Source organism: Aethalodelphis obliquidens, unplaced genomic scaffold (assembly GCF_003676395.1).
Source record: "Aethalodelphis obliquidens isolate GAN/ISIS:26980383/991018 unplaced genomic scaffold, ASM367639v1 scaffold44, whole genome shotgun sequence".
Taxonomy (NCBI): Eukaryota; Metazoa; Chordata; class Mammalia; order Artiodactyla; family Delphinidae; genus Aethalodelphis; species Aethalodelphis obliquidens.
This window is the reverse complement of record NW_020837988.1, coordinates 13,167,340-13,191,321: the sequence shown is the minus strand read 5'-3', so window position 1 is coordinate 13,191,321 and position 23,982 is coordinate 13,167,340. Positions and strand designations below refer to the sequence as shown.

The following is a 23,982-nucleotide window of genomic DNA, read 5'->3' as shown; positions in this document are numbered from 1 at the left end:
AAGGGAGGCATGCTGAGAGATGGAGGTGGGAGAGTCGGGGAGGTGGCAAGGGCACCAGGTAGGGTGGTTGTGAATTAGAGGGCGTAGAAGGTGTCAGGGAACCAGGTCAGGTAGGGGTAGATGACTCAGGAGTCTCGGGTGAACTGTCAGAAGGGGGAGAAGCTACCCTTGGCAGAGAGAGGAAGTCAAGAGAATATTCAGGGGCTTCCCTGGTGGCGCAGTGGTTGAGAGTCCGCCTGCCCATGCAGGGGACACGGGTTCGTGCCCCGGTCCAGGAGGATCCCACATGCCGCGGAGCGGCTGGGCCCGCGAGGCATGGCTGCTGAGCCTGCGCATCCGGAGCCTGTGCTCCGCAATGGGAGAGGCCACGGCAGTGAGAGGCCCGCGTACCGCAAAAAAAAAAAAAAAAAAAAATCTTCAGGCTGAGATTCCAGTACCAGGAGAGAGAGACATTAGAGATAATGTTGCATTTCTCACGGAGGCCCTTGTTTTTGCAAAGCACCATGAAAAATTGGACATAGGGGATCTCATCCCATATTTTTCAAATGCTGGCAACAGAGGTCCAATTGAAAAATGGTATTATAATTTAGAAAGCCATTAGTTGGCCAACTTTCTCCATCCACCAGTTTATACTGGGGCCATGTGTTGCAAAAGAAAAGAAGCTGTTAGTGGGCGGTAATTTCTAGTTATGGAGGATGCACCCTAGTGGCGATTTCGCTGGGATAGAGGCTTGGTTACCCCTACTGGGGAGTCCTTATTTCTAGTCTGTTTCCAACTTCCCAGTGGCCTCCTTCTAGGGTTGGTGGCGATGCAGATCCCACAAGATTAGCCCACACCAGGTGATCTAGGTGCTCTGAAACGTGAACCAATCTTTGTGGGGTATGGGAGGGGAGATGCTGTCTAAGAGGGCCTTAGTTATAAGGTCCCCCCTCTCTGTCTCTCTCTTTTTTTTTTTGGCTGCATTGGGTCTTCATTGCTGCCCGCGGGCTTTCTCTAGTTGTGGCGAGTGGGGGCTTCGTTACAGTGCACGAGCTTCTCATTGTGGTGGCTTCTCTTGTGGAGCATGGGCTGTAGGTGCACGGGCTTCAGTAGTTGTGGCTTGTGGGCTCTAGAGTGCAGGCTCAGTAGTTGTGGCACACGGGCTTAGTTGCTCTGCGGCATGTGGGATCTTCTCAGACCAGGGCTTGAACCCGTGTCCCCTGCACTGGCAGGCAGATTCTTAACCACTGTGCCACCAGGGAAGTCCCAGATCCCCTCTTAAGTCAGCAATGAGACATTCCCAGACCTACTGTGGGGCTGTAGGAGATACCTGATATAGGTGGGTGCTTTCAGCAAGCAGTCCCTGGAGATAGGGTGAAGGTGGAGTGGGAAATAAGGGTTCTCTAGCCAAATAAATTACCCAGAGAGCCTCTCCAGCATTCCAGGAGACTGTTCAAAGAGGGCTTGTCCATGCTTGGTTACAGGTGATCGAGCAGGGAGGCCAAATACTCATTTGGCATGTGTCCAGTTCTCTATACAACCAGCTACAAGGACCCAAGGACTTCGGATGATTTGGGGGTCCTCTTCTTTCCCCAGCCAGGCAAAGCGATTTTCCTGAAACCTGACAAAAATAATATTTTTAAAGGGTTCATGTCTGAGGAGGGATCCCAAGAGATCTGTGATGGACAGTAGTGGGGAGAGATCTACCTGACAGAGACAGGTACCCTGCCCTGGGATGGCAAATTGGGGTAAGACAGACCAACACAAAAGATGTGCTCTTGGGTATTTTACTGTATCCTAAAGGATCCAGGGAACACAGCAGGGACTGGGCGGCTTGGGCGTTTTACAGTGTGGCTACTTACACGGACATTTGTTTCCAGTCAGCAGGGTGCCCAGTGCTCATCTACCCTGGTCTGTGACTGACTTATCCTTTCACAGGAGTGTTCCAGTGGTGAGTGCCCTAGTGGCTTTTATGTGCTCGATCCGTGCCCACAGTTGCAGCAAGGATTTCCAAGAGCATTAGGACAGATAAGACCACACAGAACAGACTGAAGCTTCACTTGTATAAAGAACAGAGACTAGGACTTACGATACAGACAGAAAACAAGGCGATGTTCTTACCATGTGGTGGCCTCCAGAGGGCTTCTCGTCCAGTCCAGTCCCCTTGCTTGGAACCAGTCCAACTAGACAGCCTATTGTCCAGTCTCACCCACTACTAGAGGATCGGCTATATTTAGATAACCAGTTGCCCAGTCCAGTCCTCTAGACAGAGGTCTGGCTCTAGCCAGGCCAGGATCCTTTCCTTCAACCAGCCAACCCCTACAACCAATCTTGGCTTTATTGGCTGAAGTAGGGTCAGGGCCCCCTGTGCCAGCTGTCCCCTGGATACTACCCCAATGTGTAGCAAGCATCCTTGCTATAGATATGCAAGGGTGGGGAACCGGTCTTTACCTAGGGAGAACGCTACCTAACCCTTGGCTGCTTTTTGATCTCAGACTGGATTCAGTAGCCCTCACTGGCCCAGAGGTCAAGGATTGGGGCAAACTACCCTGTTATTTAGCCAGCTTTGTCAATCCTAGGTCAGCAAGCAAGTCCTGGCTGAATTACTGGATAGAATGGCAGATCCAAAGCCACCCTCTGGCTGGCTCACTAAAATTTGTTGCAGAATCAAGTCGTATGGACCTCCAAGGAGGGGGGTCCATACAACTTAATTCAGCAACAGAAGCAGTGTACATGTTCAATGCAATCCCTCCAATGTTCAAATGGTATATTTCATGGAAACAGAACAAACAATGCTACCACATGTATGGAACAACAAAGAACTCTGAATAGCCTAAGCCATCCTGAGAAAGATGAGCACTGCTGGAATCATCTCCCTCCCTGACTTCACACTACATTACGAAGCTACAGTAACCAAAACAGTATGGTACTGGCACAAAAACAAACAAACACATGGGCCAGAGGAACAGAATAGAGAGCACAGAAAGAAACCCATTTGTATGTTGTCTGTAAATTCACGAACAAGGAGTTAAGAACACAAAACGGGGAAAAGACAGTCCCCTCAATAAATGTTGCCAAGAAAACTGGACACCATCAACAACACATACAAAACTAACTAAAATCCACAATTTTCCACATCAAGTCCTTCCTCTGCTGGGTCCTCTGAAAACAGACACCCAACCCCCCACCCCCGCCCTTAGCAGTAAGGCACACACAGGAAGCTTCTCCTCCCATTTTTCCTCACCTTTTACTCCCAAGGTGGTGCCTCCTGGTGGTTCCTGAAGACACTGGGTTCAGATCTGTCTGCATGGACTCAGCCAAGTGTTGTCCCAAAGCTGAAACCATGGTGGATCCTGAAGAGACCGAGCTTCTATCAGTGGCACAAGTAGCCAAGTTCCTTCATGAGCCAAGTCCACCAGTGGAACACACATGCACCTCAAGTATCAGAGAGGTGGGCTTGGTGCCGCCTGCTGGCCAGCTGGGAAGTGCAGACCTCAACCTCAGTTCCCTGGAGCCCACGCTCACAACTGGCGAGCCTGCAGAACCACTAAATTTGGAAATTCAAACTGAGATGGAGCCAAATATCCCATGACTTCTCCAAAAATAGTTATAGAATAATAAATTGGAAACCACATGCAATCAAAAGACTGTAGACACAAACTTTACAACTTACACCAAAATTCACTCAAAATTGTCCATAGACATTTAAAATGTAAAACTATAAAAATTATAGGTGAAAACATAGAAGGAAATCTACATAACCTTGGGTTTGGTGATGAATTTTAACACAGAGTCTCAAAAGCCTAAGAAATAATATATATATATATTTTTTTGTATGTGGCACGCGGGCCTCTCACTGCCATGGCCCCTCCCATTGCAGAGCACAGGCTCCGGATGCGCAGGCCCAGCGGCCATGGCCCACGGGCCCAGCCGCTCCGCGCCATGTGGGACCCTCCCGGACTGGGGCACGAACCTGTGTCCCCTTCATAGGCAGGCGGACCCTCAACCACTGCGCCACCAGGGAAGCCCAGAAATAAAATTTTGAACATGGATTTAAAAAATTTTAAACTCTATGAAATATCTTATTCAGAAAACCAAAAGACAAGCTACAAACTGAAAGAAAAATATTTTCAAAATACATAACTGATAAAAGATATGTACTCAAATTACACCAAGGATTCTAGAACAAACCCCATTAAAAATGGGTAAAGACTGGAACAGACACCTGGCCAAGAAGGTATACAGATAGTAAATAACATCATATACCATTAGGGAATTGCAAATTAAAACAACAATGAGATAGCACTGCACACCTATTAGAACTAATAAACTCAGAAAAAAAAAAAACAAAAAAACTACTACTGATTGATGGAGGGTGAGGAAAAACAAGAGCTCTCCTTCACTGCTGGTGAAATGCATATACAGCTACTTTAAAAGACATTTTAGAAGTTTTTTCCAAAGCTCAATAAGGCTCACGTGAGGATCCAACATCGTGCGTCCAGTATTTAGACAACTGCTTTTAAGAACTATGTCCAAATGCAAACAAGGATGTAATTAAGCACAGCAACTCTATTCATAATGGCTATAAACTTAAAGAAACCAGGATGTCCTTCAGTAGAAGAATGCATAAGCAAATTGGGGTACATTCATTTCAAGGGGAGCAGAATATGCCACCCCAAAATATGCCTGTTGGCATAAGGATTACTTTGAGCTGATTTCTTTTTTTTAAAAAAGAAGACACATAAGAATCTCTGAAAATCAAGTCAAGATTGCCCTTTTGTGAAGGAAGTTGACATTTATAAAGGAAGTCTCCATTTGAAAGCTCTCTCTCTCCATACCAAGAATGGAAGGATGAATAAATCTCAAGAAACTCTTATCAGTGGAGAAGGTAAGACTTAAATCTGCACAACAACCATACCCTTCCTTCATTTTTTTATCTTTAGATGAAGATGGTATTTAAGGTGATGGCTTGGGCCATTTCAGGGCGTTACTCAGTTTTCCTGAATATCTCTTATGCATATAGGAGGTACACACGTTATTAAACTTCTGAATGTTTTTCTCCAGTTCATCTGCCTTTCATTTTCATTACTACATGGGGGATCTCAATGAAGAACAAAGAAAGATAGAGGGAAAATTATTTTCCCTCCCATATACATGCAGTGGAATAGCATTCAGAAATATAAAGGAATGAACCATCAACCCATGCAAAAAACATGAGTCTTACACATATATTGCTAAGTGAAAAAATCCAGTCTGAAGTGCTATACACTGTATGGCCCCATTTATGACATTCTGCAACAAGTAAAACAGAGAAATGGTAAACGGGTTATGGGTGGGAGACTGAAATATTCCATATGATACTTCAGTGATGAATACCTGCCACTATGCATTTGTCTAAACCCATAAATTTTTACAGCCCAACAAATAAATCATAATATATTTAATTTTAGTTATTTAGGATATGGGAGTGCCACAGGATGCATTACAGAATTTAACAAAAACTGATTTAGAAATGTATTAAAAAATAACCTCACTGTTGGTGGTGGGACAAAAAGTGCTGACCTCGGTAACTTTGGAAATAAATGGAATCTGTAGAATAAAGGTAACAGTGGACTGTACCTTAACAGTGGACTCTATTTTATGTTTTTGTTTCTTTTTAAAAAAATTTTATTTATTTTTGGCTGTGTTGGGTCTTCGTTGCTGTGCGCGGGCTTTCTCTAGTTGCGGCGAGCAAGGGCTACTCTTTGTTGCAGCGCACGGGCTTCTCATTTCAGTGGCTTCTCTTGTTGCAGAGCATGGCCTCTAGGTGCGCGGGCTTCCGTAGTTGCAGCACGCAGGCTCAGTAGTTGTGGCGCACGGGCTTAGTTGCTCCGCGGCATATGGGATCTTCCCCGACCAGGGATCGAACACGTGTCTCCTGCATTGGCAGGCAGATTCTTAACCACTGCACTACTAGGGAAGTCCCTAGACTCTATTTTATAAAGTTATTTCCCTGGGGGTAGGAGCTAAGAATGCTGAGACCACTGTATTTGTAATCTGGAATGGAGCAAGCGATGAATTCAAAAAATGACAGATGGTGGAAGCCAGGTTTCTCACCATTGGAGTAGGAAGTTACAGATAAGCAAAGGGAGAAGGTTACAATATCCATGTAATAATGGATCAGGTTGGTGGCATTTATGTAAACTCATCTTTAGCTTAACATGGATACAAACAGTTCCATATAGAAATGTTTATAGATCTTCCCTGATGGCGCAGTGGTTAAGAATCTGCCTGCCAATGCAGGGGACACAGGTTCGAGCCCTGGTCCAGGAAGATCCCACATGCTGTGGAGCAGCTAAGCCCATGCACCACAACTACTGAGCCTATGCTCTAGAGCCCGTGAGCCATAACTACTGAGCCCGCGTGTCGCAACTACTGAAGCCCACGTACTCTAGAGCTCGTGCTCTGCAACAAGAGAAGCCACCGCAATGAGAAGCCTGTGCACCGCAATGAAGAGTAGCCCCCGCTCGCCGCAACTAGAGAAAGCCCGCGTGCAGCAATGAAGACCCAATGCAGCCAAAAATAAATTTTAAAAAAATGTTTATAATTAGGTGTACACGCATAAGTTGGAATACATATTTCAGTGCATTATCAGCTGGGTACATTTAGCTTCCAAATGTAAGTGTTTTTTTTTTTTTTAATGGGAGATCTTTTGTTGTTGTTAAATATTTACTTATTTTGGCTGTGCCGGGTCTTAGTTGCGGCACATGGGGTTGAGGACTTCCTAGTTGTGGCACGCATGTGGGATCTAGTTCCCCGACCAGGGATCGAACCCGGGCCCCCTGCATTGGGAGTGCAGAGTCTTACCCACTGGACCACCAGGGAAGTCCCCAAAGGTAAGTTTTTTAATACCATCCTCTAATAAAAGGAATCAGGGCTCTTTGAAGAAATGGCTGCTACTAGGACTGAGAGACTAAATATATGAGCCAGGATAATGTTGAATTATCAGAAAGTAAAGAAGTACCAAGAAAAAAAAAACCTACAAGATGTTTTCATTTGACATAATTCCACAAGACAATGAAAAAAGCTCTCAATATCCAAAGCAAGAATGAATTAAGCACCCAAATACTGTAATGATGAATTATAACCACAAGTATAAAATAACTATTCAGGTGCCCACACTAGTAAAATAAATGATTACAAACATTCTTATGAATTGGGTTGAATAGAAATGTCCTATGCAGAAGAATTCCAAATAACTGATGTAGACACACAGCCATCCATCAAGGAGGTAACCCAACCCTCTTCTGAAGTGTGGGTTCTTCCTAAATAAGACATACAGTATGGACACGGGAAAAATAACTTCACAGGGAAAACTGATAAACACGACCTCAGCCATGTGACCAAAGTTAACATGAACGGTGATAAGTTGCCTTGAGAGCCTGCTCCCTTGACATAAAATGATGAGAATGCACTTGACCTCTCTGACCTAACTTCCTCAAAACGCATAAACCCAATCTAATCATGAGAAAAACACCAAGTAAATCCCAATGCGGAACAGTCTACAAAATACCTGACTAGTCCTCCTCAACCCTGTCGAGGGCATAGAAACAAGGATAGTCTGAGAAACTGTCAAAACCCAGAAGAGCCTGAACAGACATGATGACTATATGTCATGTGGTGCTCTGGATGGGATCTGGAACAGAAAAAGGTAGAACAAAGGGAACCAGAATAAAATATGGACTTCAGTTAATAAAAAGGTATTAATATGTGTTCATTAATTGTGACAGGTCTGTAGGAAGCTAAAAGGGAGGGAAAATTAAAAGTCAAATAAGAAAAAAACCTATTGTATCAAACTGGAAATATAGAGGAAATGGGTGATTTTGTAATAAAAACACATTAACAAAATGATTCTAAAATTAGGAAAATACAAACATACCAATTAGCCACCCAGGGACCTCTTTCCCCTGCTGGTTCTCCTCTCATTTTGCTGGAGTTTCCCTCTCCTGGACAGGGAAGGAACAGGAACAGAGATGTCCAGCAGCTCCCCTACAATCTGACCCCACCCAGTGTCTTCACCTCCACCCACCATGACGCCCTGAATGAGAACACCCTGCGAGAGGGAGTCTCAGGGATTACTGATTCTGATGTGTAAGCTAGGACTTTTCTGATTCCAAGGACACACTTACTGATGTAAAAATAATAAATTTCTTAATGATAGAAATATGTATTTCTACTTGCAAGAGGCAGTTATGGCAGTGGTTTTGGGCCTGGTGGGACAGGGGCTCACACTCTCATAGTGTGACCTGGTCCCTTTGTCCTACTAAGTGACTCTGTGGTGGCCCCATCCACAGGTACAGTCTCTATCTCTGCATCAGGGGCCTCCAGCAACTCCAGGCTGACGCCCACTCATGTCCATTCTACTGGGAAGGGTCTCTCCTTCTTTAGGTTTCATGAAAAGTCACAGCTTTAAAGACCTTTGCTCAGCTTGGGTCACATTCTCATCCTTGAACAAGAGGATGGAACATGGGACTGGCTAGACATGGACCATATACCCATTTTTGAGGTGAGTGGAACATGGGATCAACCCTCTGCAAAAGTGTGGACTGGAAGCAGGTGGGATGTAATTCCCAAAAGCTGAGATGCTGAGAATAGATGCTGGGTTGGGGGAAGCAGCAGATTCCACATCACCGACAGCCCACTGCACAGCACAGAATCTGAAGTCCAAGGAGGGAAATGGTTCACTTAGGGTCAGGGGCTGTGGCCACCCTTCCAGTGCTCTTGCTGTCCTCCCAGGATGGCAAGAAGCTCTCCCACTTGCTGAAAAAGCAACTTTGTTGTTGTTGGGAAACTCAGGGCTCCTGCCTTGGGCATCGGGTCCACACATCTCAGAGATTGGTCAAGAATAGCCTGTGTGTCCTCGGAAGGCACAGAGATCTCATTCCTGTCCCTGGGAGGTGGAAGCCCAGGCATCATGCCCCATGTTCACATTAATCACCCACCCATGAAGAACAAATTTGCTCATTTTCCAGTCTCTTCTCTCTGCAAAAAGTAGAGAAATTATTACTCAATGAAACAGTGGGAATCTCAAGGATTATTTTATACCACGCTAACACAGTTGGTGGCTTTCCAGAGACCACAGGGTATGGGACAGGGATGCACATATCTCCCCAACAATATGGCCTCAATGTGAAACTGTCTGAGTCCCAGATGCTTCAATACCTTTTTTTTTTTTTAACATCTCTATTGGAGTATAATTGCTTTACAATGGTGTGTTACTTTCTGCTGTATAACAAAGTGAATCAGCTCTACATATACATATATCCCCATATCTCCTCCCTCTTGCGTCTCCTTCCAACCCTCCCTATCCCGCCCCTCTAGGTGGTGCTTCAATACCTTTGATTCTCAATGGATATGAATGTCAATCTTGGTTACAACCAGAAGGTTGAAGGATTGCAGGGCCACAGTCTGTGTATGGTTGTCATGACCAGGGCCACACTCAATGTTTGGAGGGTTATTACCTCTCTTGGCAGGCTAAGAGGCAATGAGGGAGGAGGCATTTGTTTCAACCACATGGATACTGGGAAGTGAAACATCCCAAGGAACTGTCTAGGATAACCAGGTAGCTGTTCAATTACCCAGCAGCACAACTGGCTCAGTAATTGGCCACAGGGGCTTGAGGGGCAAAGGCTGACCTGAGCTGGAGGACCACGGATGCCTCCCTGGATGCTCAGAGGCCAAGGGCTGTTCGGAGACTTGACTGTTTTTACACCCATGCAGATGGAACAGAGGATCCATCCAGTCCCAGGAGGGCCCCACCAGCCCTCAACAAGGTAGCACCGATGGGCCGGCAGCTTGATGCACCCAGTCCTGTATAAATCCACACATGTCTAGAGAGTACCTTGCATGTCAGGGCTGCGCTGGACTGTGGCTGCTCAGACAGAGTGGGGCCAGCATCCCTTCCCAGGTGGGAGGGTAGAGGGAAACCCTGCATGACCTCTGAGACCCTAAGTACCCTTGACTGAGCTGAGTTCAATTTGAATCAGTTGAGTGACCAGAGCAGACATTACATTCATCTATCAGGGCCCAGGGCTGGAGGGGCAGAAAAACAATGGCCTAGCTCAACCTTGATCCTCACCCTGACACTGATCCCAATCCTAAACTCGGACCCTGACCCTAAACCCTGACCTAACCTTAACCCTAGCGCATACCCTAAGCCTAACCCATACCCATACCCGTATCCTACCTGTATCCCAATCCTCACCCATACCCTAACAAAATGAGACCAAAACCATAAACCTTAATAAAGAAAACTACAACCGTGACCAAAACCATAAAGTATTCATTAACCATACATATGTCATAACCATAAACCATAACCCAGCCCCAGCCCCCGCAAGTCTCAGCCCTAACACTAACCCTCCAAACCACTAACACCAAGCCAAATCTAACCACATCATACAAATACATCATAAAAAAGAAAACTACATCAGTATAACTTAGGAACGTAAGAATCCTCCACAAAATAAGAGCAACATGAAAGCAAAAGAATATTAAACGGATGATGCCATAAGCGTCTCTACACCAGAAATTTCAGCTTGTTCAACATATTAAAGCTAAGCAACGTATTTAAACCACAATAAAGGTGTGAAGTAAAAACACATGATCAGGGCTTCCCTGGTGGTGCAGTGGTTGACAGTCTGCCTGCTGATGCAGGGGACACGGGTTCGTGCCCAGGTCTGGGAAGATCCCACATGCCGCGGAGTGGCTGGGCCCGTGAGCCATGGCCGCTGAGCCTGCGCGTCCGGAGCCTGTGCTCCGCAACGGGAGAGGCCACAACAGTGAGAGGCCCGCGTACCGCAAGAACAAACAAAAAAACAGAAAACCCCCCACATGATCCTATCAATTATTGCAGAAAAAGCTATAATCAAAATCCAGTGCTATTTCATGATACAAACACTCAAAAGTAGGAATAACAACCTAAATGTCCATTGATAGAGGAATGGATAAAGAAGATGCGTACATATAAACAATGGGATATTACCCACCTGTAAAAGAGAACGAAATAATGCCATTTGCAGCCACATGGATGGACCAAGAGATTGTCATACTGAGTGAAGTAAGTCAGAGAAGGACAAACATTGTATGATATCGCTTATATGTGGAATCCAAAAAAATGGTACAAATGAACTTATTTACAAAACAGAAATAGAGTCACAGATGTATTGGTATATAGATAACAATCTTAAGGTTACCAGGGGGGAAAAGAGGGGGAAGGATAAATTGGGAGATTGGGATTGACATATACACACTACTATATATAAAACAGATAACTAATAAGGACCTACTGTAGAGCACAGGGAACTCTACTCAATACTCAGTAATGACCTACATGTGAAAAGAATCTAAAAAAGAGTGAATATATGTATATGTATAACTGATTCACTTTGCTGTACAGCAGAAAGTAACAACATTGAAAATCAACTATACTCCAATAAAGTTTTTTTTAAAAAGTAGTAATAAAAGGATATTTGTTCAGTATGGAAAAGAGTAGTACACAAAGCCACAGAAAACATCATACTCAATGTTAAAGCCTGAAAGATTTACTCCTGAAATCAGGAACAAGGCCAGGAAGCTGGCCTTCACTGCTGTTACTCAATAGTGTACTGGAAGTTCTAACCAGAGTCTCGAGGTAAGAAATAAAAGGCATCCATGTGTGAATGGAAAAATTAAAGCTGTGTCTATTCACAGAACACAGATCACATCTTGTATATAAAACTTCCTATATCAACAAAAAATTATTTGAGCTATCAACTAATTCAGCAAAATTATAGGACAAATTATCAATTCATGAAAATCTATCTTATATGTGTACACTAGCAATAAGTAATCTAAAAAACAATTTATGAAAACAAGTCCATTTTAAATAACGTCAACGTTAATATTTAGGAATATACGTGATCAAGCTATGACTTGTTTTTATGTATGTAAAGTTGTTTGTATGTTCGAAATTACTGGGAAGTAAGTTACTTTTCAAAACGTCCTGTCATTACCATGCCAGAAGAGCAGAGAAAACATCAAACTTCCATATAGAGGCCAAGCCTTACCCAGATCCAGTTCACCCAAAGTCCACATGGAATTTACAGGCACTGTGGGAAGATTAGATTAGGAGCCACTATGTCTTTGGTGTTGTGGATGATCTGGATGCAATAGAAACAGTGGGATTTTCAAGTTCCAATTTTCTACATCATCACACCAAAAAAACTATTAGAACTAATACATGAATTCAGTAAAGTTACAAAATCAATACACACACGTCAATTGCATTTCTAAACACTAGTAATGAACCATCAGAAAGAGAAAGAAAACAACCCTATTACAATTGCATCAAAAAGAACAAAATACCTAGGAATAAATTTAACCAAGGACTTGAAAGACCTACACACTGAAAACTTTAAGACATCGATGAAGAAATTGAAAAAGACATAAATAAATGGAAAGATATCCCCTTCTCAAGGAATGGAAGAATTAATACTGTTAAAATTTCCATTCTGCCCAAAGCAACGTACACAGTGAATGCCATCCCTACCAAATTTCCAATGGTATTTTTCACAGAAATAAAACAAATCATCCTAACAGGGCTTCCCTGGTGGCGCAGTGGTTGAGAGTCCGTCCGCCTGCCGATGCAGGGGACACGGGTTCGTGCCCCGGTCCGGGAAGATCCCACATGCCGCGGAGCGGCTGGGCCCGTGAGCCATGGCCGCTGAGCCTGCGCGTCCGGAGCCTGTGCTCCGCAACGGGAGAGGCCACAACAGTGAGAGGCCCGCGTACCGGAAAAAAAAAAAAAAAATCATCCTAACATTTGTGTGGAACCATAAAGGACCCCAAATAGCCAAAGCGACCCTGAGAAAGGAGAACAGGCTGCAGGCATTTGCTCCCTGACTTCACACTATATTGTGAAGCTACAGTGGCCAAAAAAGTGTGGAACTGGCACAAAAACAGGCGCAGGGACCAGAGGAACAGAACAGAACCCAGAATTAACCCCACACAGATGGGGTCAGTTACTTTGCGACAAAGGGGCCAAGGACACACCAAGGGGAACGACAGTCCCCACAATAAGCAGTGCTGGGAAAAATGGACACCACATAACTCATGCCGGTTACACTGCACACAAAACTGACTAAAGGGGCTTCCCTGGTGGTGCAGTGGTTGAGAGTCCGCCTGCCGACGCAGGGGACACGGGTTCGTGCCCCGGTCCGGGAAGATCCCACATGCCGCGGAGCAGCTGCGCCCGTGAGCCATGGCCGCTGAGCCTGCGCGTCCGGAGCCTGTTCTCTGCAGAGGGGGAGGCCACAACAGTGAGAGGCCCGCGTACAGCAAAAAAAACCCCAAAACCAACCAAACAAAAACAAACAAACAAAAAACCTGACATAAAACGCAGTTTTCCACGTTAAGCCCTTCCTGGGGGGCGTGAAGACGGACACCTCTCCCTCAGCAGTCAGTCACACACACAGGAAGCTTCTCCTCACTTCTCCTCACCTTTTCCTCCTGGCGTCTCCTGGGTCGTCAGGAAACGCAGCTCCTGTCAGCATGGACACAGCCCCGTGTTGTCCTGAAGCCCAAGCCCCGGCGAGTCTAAAGGAGACTCAGCTCCTGTCAGCAGAGACGCTGACCCGGCCACCCCTGCACAAGCTCTGGCGGCGCCTGAGACAAACTTCTGTCAGCTGCGCGCAGAGCCAAGACCGGTGGTAGGCGCGTGCGCCGTGAGTCAGAGAGGCGGGCTCAGTCTCCTCTGTGGTCAGTGCGGGACAGGCAGGCTGCACCTGACTCACAGTTCACTGGAGACAGCGCACCCTGCTGGTAGAACGGCTGAACCCACTAAACTGCAGAAATTCAAACTGAAATGGAGACAGTGTCCTAAAACTTTTCTAAAAATAGTTAAGGAACAATTCATTGGACACCATATGGCATGAAATGACGCAAACTTCACAACTTACACCAAATTCATTCAAAATTATTCATAGACAAACTTAAAATGCAAAACTATTCAAAATTATAGAAGAAAACAGAAGAAAATCAATAGGAGCTTGGGTTTGGTCATGTAGATCATGAGCTCTGAGTTTTAACACACAACACAAAAAGGCAATCCACAAAGAAAAATAAGGACCTCTGTCATCACAAAGCTACCTCACACCTCAGGAATCACAACAGACGATTCCCAGAATGAACTGATTTGCAGGAGGCAGCATGCCTGCAGCCCTCAGCCCTCAGCCCCCAGGTGGTACACCTTTCATAGGAGAGATTTATTTCCTGCTTTCCAGGAGACACAGAGAATATGCAAAGTGTCTCTCTTGCATGGGTCTTTTCTTAAGTAACATTAATTCAAAAGAATTAATATGTCATTAAGACATATTTAGAAGTGACCTGCTCTGGGCCCTAACAATATATACATACATACATACATATAAGAAAAAGAGAGACAGAGAAACAGAGAGAGAGAGAGGCACTGACAGACAGAGAAAGAGAATGAACGCAAGGGAGAGGGATTGAGTAGAAGTCACAGACTTTTCATAAATCAGTCTTCATGTTAGAACCCAGTCACAATGTCCATGCACCCTGGAGGGGTGGGGATTACACAAGGACGTTTGACCAGGAGGCACCACAGAGGCTGAGATGAGACACTGGTTCCTGAATCTAAACATAACAGGAGGGCTTCCCTGGTGGTGCAGTGGTTAAGAATCCTCCTGCCAATGCAGGGGACGCCGGTTTGATCCCTGGTCCGGGAAGATCCCACATGCCGTGAAGCAACTAAGCCCGTGTGCCACAACTACTGAACCTGCACTCTAGAGCCCATGAGCCACAACTACTGAGCCTGCATGCTGCAATTACTGAAGCCCACACGCCTAGAGCCTGTGCTCCGCAACGAGAAGCCACCACGATGAGAAGCCCGCGCACCACAATGAAGAGTAGCCTCTGCTCACCACAACTAGAGAAAGCTGGCGCACAGCAACGAAGACCCAACGCAGACAAAAATAATAAATAAATTAATTTAAAAAAAACAGGAGAACCTGGAAGGTTGTATGCCAAAGGGGACGATGTCTGAATTTTATTTAATTTCAACCCTCCCACGGTGGAGGAGGGATGGGAAACAGGCAGGAAGGGGAGTGACTTTCCCTAGATCCCAGAGCAGACCCAGGCCTGTTTCAGTTGTATTCTGTGCTACGCCAGCCCTTTACGTAATCCTTCCTTTGCTAAGTCTCTGCATGAGCTACATGTGATACCAGCCCAGGGGTTTTACAGGCACTGTAGGTGTTTATAGTTCTATACACGTGATGGACTCCCTAGGAAGTAGCTGCTAGAATGACCTCCACTGTGCAGGTGGAAGATTGGGGAGTTCCTGAGAGGCACATGGCTTGTCAGGGCCACATCACTGGGGAGGAGGAGGAGCCAGGTCTGAAAGCAGCTGTGTCCTCAGCTGGGGTCCTGGCTGCACCCTGGCCTCCCCAGGGCTGTGGAGTGGGCTGTGTTGGTGTCACTGTGCATGGACATGGCATGGGGGGCCGGTGAGCACTCAGCAGCCCAGAGGTGCCCTTGGGGAGCTCTGTGTAAGGAAGAAATCTGGGTAAAGGGACCCTAGGAAGCGACCTCACTTCCCTGGCAATAGAGCCCAACACAACTTGGAACCTGAGTAACTAGGCACCCACATTCTAGAGAAGCCCCTACCCGGTTCACTTGGTTGGAGATGCTCAAACAGATATGTTCTGCTGCGTCCCAATATCCTGACGACATGGTCTCAGGAAAGTCCACAGTGAGAGCCTTTACTGACGCTCCAGACATTAGGTCAGGTCTCACCCCAGATGCCTTTGGCCATTTGCCCAGAGGGACCCAAAGGTAACAAACGGAGGCCCAGGGCAGGCCAGCCTAGGCCAGGCCACCACTCTGATCCCACCCAGGTAGCCCTGTGTCCCCTCCCTGTATGTGTGGAGGTGGGGGATTTACGTGGGGTAGGTCTGCCTCAGCAAGAGCAGGCTGGTGAGGGGTCAGAAGCCTGGTGGGCCGGTCATGTCCACACCCCAGGTTAAAGCTGGCTGGGTAGGATGTGGAGAGCTGGGGCAGCGCCCTTCTGCCCAAAATTTACCCCAAGCCCTCCAAATGTATCTCTTTCCTCCTGGGTGGATATCTGAGCGGACACATGTCTGTGCCTGATCGGGGAGCAGAGGTCAAGTGGGCAGAAGAATCAGTGATTATGGCTGGACAGGGCTCTGATACCTCTGGGCTGGGCCGGGCCGGGCCGGCTGCTGGTCACTGTCATTGCAGAGCCCCACTCTGGAGATAAGCGAGGACTGGTCGACGGGGACTCCCAATCCATCTCCCCAAGAGAGGGGGCCGTGTGCCACACTGCCAACGAGGGCCAACACAGGCTCCCATTGAGTGTGGCCATGGAGGGTTCTCCAGAACCAGGACCCAGAGATGAAGGCCTCCTGCCCAGACACCACCGAGGCCACTCCCCCGGGTCCTGTCCCCGGCTTACATGCAGCTCAGCATATCTGGCTCTGACCTGGAGCACCGTGTCAACCTTCGCCTGAGTCAGCTGGAGGCCCTAGAGCCTCTCACTGTGGCAGAGCGCAAAGCAGAGAAGGGGTGGGTGCGTGTGAGTGTGTGGGGAGGGGTGAGTGCTGGGCCACACAGGGAGGAGTCCCTAGAGGCTGGTGTTCGGCCAGGAGCAAAGACTGGCATCAGACCACCCATCTGGTGGACTGCAGTCAAAGAAGACATCCTGCTATGGGTTCCTGGGCTGGGACTTCTCTGGAAGGCTCTGGGAAGATTTCTGTCCTTGGAAAGGCTCGTGAAAAGGCAGGCCTGTGGGTAATCTTTTCTTTTCTCACAGCTCCAGCAGGAGACCCAGAGCCAGATGAGGATCCACCACCTGGGCAGGGAGAACCTGCAGCTGCTTTTGCAGGAGTCCCAGATCCAGATGTTAATTTACCACCCCTGCAGGGAGAACCTGCAGGAGACCCAGCGCCATTTCCGAAATCACCAGCCCCATGGGCAGAGCCAGATCTGCAACCACCATCACTGTCAGCTCCAGATTTATACCATCAACCCTCCCCCGACCTGAAATTTACTTTACTTCCCCTGTCGTTGTTTGTGTTTGGGTGTTTTGTAATTTTATTGTTTTCTTTCACATTATTTATGACACCCTGTACTTTAAGTGTTTTAAGTGTAAAATAATAAAATTTAAACTTTTTAAATTTTAAACTGTGCGATTCAGGGGCATTAAGTACATTCACAATCCTGTGCAACCACTACCACTGTCTAGTTCCAGACTGTTTCATTCCCCAAAATAAAATCCTGTATCCAACGCATGCACTCCCCATTCTTCCCTCCTCCACCCTCTCACAACCCCTAATCCTCTTTATTTCTCTGTTTCTTTACCTATTCTGGATGGTTCCTATAAATGAAATCATACAAAAGGTGGCTTTTGGTGTCTGCCCACATATTTTAAGAGGGGACTGGTGAATTTTTGTTTTTATTTGAAATAGCATTTTTGTTATTTGAAAGGGAAGTCTAGATGGATTAAAGATGAGATGTACAAGATTTTAGTACATATGTGCATAATTTCGGGGTAGACACTGCTGTTCTAAGTGTGGCACCGGAGCCAGAAGACAGAAGGGAAATGCTCAGCTTCTCATGTGGCAAAAGCAAACCAACCAACCGACCAAGAAAGACGCCTGGAAAGACGAATCACAAACTGGAAAAGCATCCCCATGATCCAAGCCCAGAGAAAGGTTGAACATCCCTGTAGTCCAAAAATCTCTCAAAAATCAATGTTCTAAAAAGAAACAGAGCAAACACACATAATTTCAACAAGAGGCCATGCATACGGCCAATATATCTTAGAGATGCTTGACCACGCAGGTCAGGACACACGCAAACATAAATTCTATGGAGAGAGTGTTGGTCACCATCACACTGGCAGGTTTTTAGTCTGGTGACCACCAGCCCTGGTGACAACGTGGGGAAGCAAAGGCCCCAGCAGATCCCCTAGAGGGAAGAGTGAATGCACAGTCCTCTAGGGGAGAACAGTGTGCAAGACCCATCAAAGTTCCACAGGTATATCCCTTTATTACCAGTGCTAATCCTTAGAGTTGATCCCACTGAAATTCCTGCACAACTTTTCAAAGATGGCTTTTCAAGAGTATTCATCACAGCACTGGTTGAAATAGTGGGGAATTGTAAGCAACACTAATGTTCATGGAGGGGGAAATGATCTATCAGTTCTGGTCCACATAGATGAATGAATGCTGTGCAGTTGGGGAAAGTGGGTGCAGGGTCTCTACCTGATGACAGAGGAGAGAGGGGACTTCAGGGTTCTTTATGTGGGATGCACGTAGACCAACCGTCTGCATCCAGGATCCCATCTGTAAGACTACATACATCTGAAATCAACGTAGATGTAAATGAATCTGCTTTTGTGAGAGTGAGAGAGACAGAGATAGAGACAGAATGAGACAGAGCCTGAGAGATATGCACCAAACCACTCATGACAGTCACCTCTGGGGGTGGGATTTGCAAATATCTTCTCCTTAGGTGATATTTCAATTTCTTATAATGTGTGTGTATTACCTTTATAATTCCAAAAAGATTATAATCATATGTGCTCCATTCATCACTCATCTATGTAGTAATTAAATTACATTATTTCATTTTTATTTTTAAAAGATTTACTACAAGGATAATAAACATTTATGAGAGTAAAATAATGAATTCTAAAGGAATTAAGAATCAAGTAAAGAACAAAATCTTTTGGTGACTCAGTTTCAGGCCAGCTAGGTGGCAGGACATGGCAGGGTGGGGGCAAGTTTCTCCAGGAGGTTATGTATGTTCTGAATCAGCATCCACTGGAGGTGAGGAAGGAAGTACAAGACCTGTACACTGAAAACTACAATAGGTTGTTGAAACAAATTAAGAAAGACCTAGGGACTTCCCTGGTGCCGCAGAGGTTAAGAATCCACCTGCCAATGCAGGCGACACAGGTTCGAGCCCTGGTCCGGGAAGATCCCACATGCTGCGGAGCAACGAAGCCCGTGCGCCACAACTACTCAGCCTGCGCTCTAGAGCCCACGAGTCACAACTACTGAGCCTGCCTAGGGCCCATGCTCTGCAACAAGAGAAGCCTCCACAATGAGAAGCCCGCACACTGCAACGAAGAGTAGCCCCCGCTCACCACAACTAAAGAAAGCCCGCATGCAGAAACAAAGACCCAACACAGCCAAAAATAAATAAAATTTTTAAAAAAGATCTAAATTAATGCAAAATAATCCCATATTCATGGATCAGTAGGCTTAAGTCTATTAAGATGGCAATACTCCATAAATAGACCAAAAGATTCAAAGAATCCCTACCAAATTCCCAGGTTGTGTTTTGCAGAAATTGACAATCTAAAATTCATGTGGAAAATGTAACGGACTCAGAATAGATCAAGGAATCTTGAAAAAGAAGAACAAAGTTGGAGGTATGGAGAGCCAGGCGGAACCCTATGGTTGGTATAAAAACAGTTTAAGCTGAAGATACGTGAGATTCAACACATGCAAGAAAAAAGCCTTCTTGAAACTCCCCTTATCGGAATAAAAGCTGAAACTTCTTAGAATGACCATGGCCATAAATTCCCTCTTCAGAGTGGCTTCTCTTCCCAAAAGAGAGACCAAGAGTAAACCTACCATAAATCCTTCTGCAGGGTGTTTTATGACCCTGAAGAAGATACAAAGATCACGCATCCTTGTACAGACAAACACTGTCCCAAACTTTCTCGTTGTTTTCCAAAATACCCGTTTGTATTCCTGGAGAAACCTATCTGTTCTTCCCATAGAAGCCAATTCTACCCTCTCTGTTTCCCCTATTAAGTTAGGTTTATAAGCCTTTAACTTTCACCATTTATCACGTTAGTTACTTTTTTGGTTGGCTGTCTTCTGTAACTTTAATTTACAAGCCCTAGCCACTAATCCTGAGAAGGCGGAGGAAAATTTTCTGCTCCCTCACAGTTTTGGCGAAAACAAAGGGAAGGCTGGGACACACCACTCACTCCAGAGGCTGTGACGGGATCTCAGGATGTCTGAAAGAACTAAGAAAAGGTAAAAATTCTGACCAAGTCAGCCTCCCAGATATCTGCTCTGAACGGGTCAACTTAGGGCAGTAACAGTCTCTCCTTGTCTCCTTTCCAAATTTAGACTGGTAGGAGGAAACACTTGGAGGGACTACTTCTCTGGGTGTTGTAATCTTGCATGACCCTCAGTTTTGGGGTCCCTTCCCTCCAGGCACAGCACTGCTTTCCCTTTTGCTCTATTTGGTGTCCTGGGAGCTTGGCTTGGATCCAGTATGTTCTCTCTATGGCTTTCCTCCTGCGGGGAACACCGCTTGTGTACCCTGCATCCGTAGACAGCCAATTGTCACATTTGGGGCCTCAGAATTTGTAGCTGGCTGACCAGAAATGTGGGCTGCATCCCACTTGAGGCTGATGTCCTACCTATGGAGGCTGCCAGCTCTTAGGGGTTCATCTAGTCTATTTCTTTTGGCTGTCTTTGGGAGTGACTCACTAGATCATGGGGGATGCCTTTTTTACCCTCTTTAGTGACAACTTTTTGTCCATGGTTAAGCAATAAAATGGCTTACTGGATTTGTGTCATGTTTGGAATATACATTTGGAGACTCCCTGGGAGGAAAAAGAGAGTTCAATACTGCCAGGAGAATTTACTGGTTGCTTTGGCCAAATACCTGATAAGACGATATTTGCAAGCATTTTTTTGAAAGGTTCTCACCCTAAAACAAATATCCTATTGAAACCTCTCAGATGATCAAATTAAAAGAAAGACAAAGGAAGATCATGGTGAGCCTAAGAACACTTCTTTAACAAAACAAAAGAACAGGGCTTCCCTAGTGGCGCAGTGGTTGAGAGTCCGCCTGCCGATGCCCCGGTCCGGGAGGATCCCGCATGCCGTGGAGCGGCTGGGCCCGTGAGCGATGGCCGCTGAGCCTGCGCGTCCGGAGCCTGTGCTCCGCAACGGGAGAGGCCACAGCAGTGAGAGGCCCGTGTACCGCAAAAAAAACAAAAAGAAGTTGAATGGGCACGTCCGCCTCTTGATGTTATCATTGAGTGGGATATGCAATTCTTTGAAGAATTAAAAGCAGCCATCCTTGCTTTACTAATCTCATCGATACAGAAACAGAACTGTGGTTCTAGGAGGAATTCAAAGCCCACCCACCCATCTCACCGATATCAAAGCCTCTACTTCCTTCTCATGTCAGGTCGTTAGAAAATGAACTGTCCTACACTCAAGAAAGAAGAAAAACTTAAATAGTAATTGCCCTACACCTCTGATAATAAGAAATATGCCCCCAGAATTCCTTCTTTAAAATGCTTACATCCCTCCTCAGGCCCTTCTACCAGCAAGAGCTGTGTTCTCCAGGTCCTGCGAACCATGTCTTTATTATTTCTTTTTTTAAATTAAATTTATTTTTTTATACAGCAGGTTCTTATTAGTCAACAATTTTATACATATCAGTGTATACATGTCAATCCCAATCACCCAATTCATCACACCCCCACACCCACCCCCTGCCACTTTCCCCTCTTGGTGTCCATACGTTTGTTCTTTACATCTGTGTCTCAATTTCTGCCCTGCAAACCGGTTCATCTGTACCATTTTTCTAGGTTCCACATATATGCGTTAATATACGATATTTGTTTTTCTCTTTCTGACTTAACTTCACTCTGTATGACAGGCTCTAGATCCATCCACGTCTCAACAAATGACCCAATTTCATTCCTTTTTATGGCCGAGTAATATTCCATTGTATATATGTACCATATCTTCTTTATCCATTCATCTGTCGATGGGCATTTAGGTTGCTTCCATGACCTGACTATTGTAAATAGTGCTGCAATGAACACTGGGGTGCACGTGTCTTTTTGAATTATAGTTTTCTCTGGGTATATGCCCAGTAGTGGGATTGCTGGATCAAAAGGTAATTCTATTTTTAGTTTTTTAAGGAAACTCCATACTGTTCTCCATAGTGGCTGTATCAATTTACATTCCCACCAACGGTGCAAGAGGGTTCCCTTTTCTCCACACCCTCTCCAGCATGTTGTTTGTAGATTTTCTGATGATGCCCATTCTAACTGGTGTGAGGTGATACCTCATTGTAGTTTTTTTTTTTTTTTTCCATTGTAGTTTTGATTTGCATTTCTCTACTTATTAGTGATGTTGAGCAGCTTTTTCAAGTGCTTCTTGGCCATCTGTATGTCTTCTTTGGAGAAATGTCTATTTAGGTCTTCTGCCCATTTTTGGATTGGGTTGTTTGTTTTTTTAATATTGAGCTGCATGAGCTGTTTATATATTTTGGAGATTAATCCTTTGTCCGTTGATTCATTTGCAAATATTTTCTCCTATTCTGAGGGTTGTCTTTTCATCTTGTTTATGGTTTCCTTTGCTGTGCAAAAGCTTTGAAGTTTCATTAGGTCCCATTTGTTTATTTTTGGTTTTATTTCCCTTACTCTAGGAGATGGATCAAAAAAGATCTTGCTGTGATTTATGTCAAAGAGTGTTCTTCCTATGTTTTCCTCTAAGAGTTTTATAGTGTCCAGTCTTACATTTAGGTCTCCAATCCATTTTATTTTTGTGTATGGTGTTAGGGAGTGTTCTAATTTCATTCTTTTACATGTAGCTGTCCAGTTTTCCCAGCACCACTTATTGAAGAGACTGTCTTTTCTCCATTGTATATCCTTGCTTCCTTTGTCATAGATTAGTTGACCATAGGTGTGTGGGTTTATCTCTGGGCTTTCTATCTTGTTCCATTGATCTTCTGTTTTTGTGCCAGTACCATATTGTCTTGATTACTGTAGCTTTGTAGTATAGTCTGAAGTCAGGGAGTCTGATTCCTCCCGCTCCGTTTTTTTCCCTCAAGACTGCTTTGGCTATTTGAGGTCTTTTGTGTCTCCATACAAATTTTAAGATTTTTTTGTTCTAATTCCGTAAAAAATACCATTGGTAATTTGATAGGGATTGCACTGAATCTGTAGATTGCTTTGGGTAGTATAGTCATTTTCACACTATTGATTCTTCCAATCCAAGAACATGGTATATCTCTCTATCTGTTGGTATCATCTTTAATTTCTTTCATCAGTGTCTTATAGTTTTCTGCATACAGGTCTTTTGTCTCCCTAGGTAGGTTTATTCCTAGGTATTTTATTCTTTTTGCTGCAATGGTAAATGGGAGTGTTTTCTTAATTTCTCTTTCAGATTTTTCATCATTAGTGTCTAGGAATGCAAGAGATTTCTGTGCATTGATTTTGTATCCTGCAACTTTACCAAATTCATTGATTAGCTCTAGTAGTTTTCTGGTGGCATCTTTAGGATTATCTATGTATAGTATCATGTCATTTGCAAACAGTGACAGTTTTACTTCTTCTTTTCCAATTTGTATTCCTTTTATTTCTTTTTCTTCTCTAATTGCCGTGGCTAGGACTTCCAAAACTATGTTGAATAACAGTGGTGAGAGTGGACATCCTTGACTTGTTCCTGATCTTAGAGGAAATGCTTTCAGTTTTTCACCATTGAGAATGATGTTTGCTGTGGGTTTGTCGTATATGGCCTTTATTATGTTGAGGTAGGAGAACCATGTCTTTAAATGCGAACATCCAAGGATATAAGTCTAACTTGAGGGTGCCTTTCTTTTAATTGTGCTTCTTGCTTCCTGTCATAAAGTATGAGCCATTTATTTCTTCACCTGAAGTGCAATTAACACTCTCTCCCCCCCAAAAAAAGTGCAATGCTTTCTTCCTTTGCATGCCCAAAAGTAACCTAGTTGGAAAGTAACCTAGTTCACTAAAAGCACTATCTGAGACTGAAAAGGAAAAGGCTAACTGTAGACAAACTGGATATTTTATCCACTCAGATTGGCTTTAAAAAACACCAAGATGGACACATGGTATTTCCAGAAGTTGCTTTGTTACAGACTTTGGTCCAC

The 23,982-nt window shown here is 45.0% G+C and overlaps 1 protein-coding gene across 9 annotated transcripts in view; it reads right to left on the bottom strand.

Annotated features, from left to right (window-relative positions):
• LOC113606619 (zinc finger protein 501-like) overlaps positions 1 to 23,982 on the bottom strand; it is a 41,604-nt gene that overhangs the window by 5,750 nt on the left and 11,872 nt on the right. The window contains exons 1-4 of one of the 9 annotated variants that reach the window (XR_003427641.1): positions 13,498 to 14,723; positions 12,066 to 12,158; positions 3,224 to 3,332; positions 1,414 to 1,600 (exon numbers count right to left, since the gene is read on the bottom strand). The gene's annotated coding sequence lies outside the window, so the exon portion shown is untranslated. Of the gene's footprint in view, positions 1 to 1,399; positions 1,601 to 3,223; positions 3,527 to 12,065; positions 12,159 to 13,497; positions 14,726 to 23,982 lie in introns of those variants that run through there. The other 8 variants (XR_003427637.1, XR_003427639.1, XR_003427636.1 and 5 more) reach the window with 8 other exon arrangements.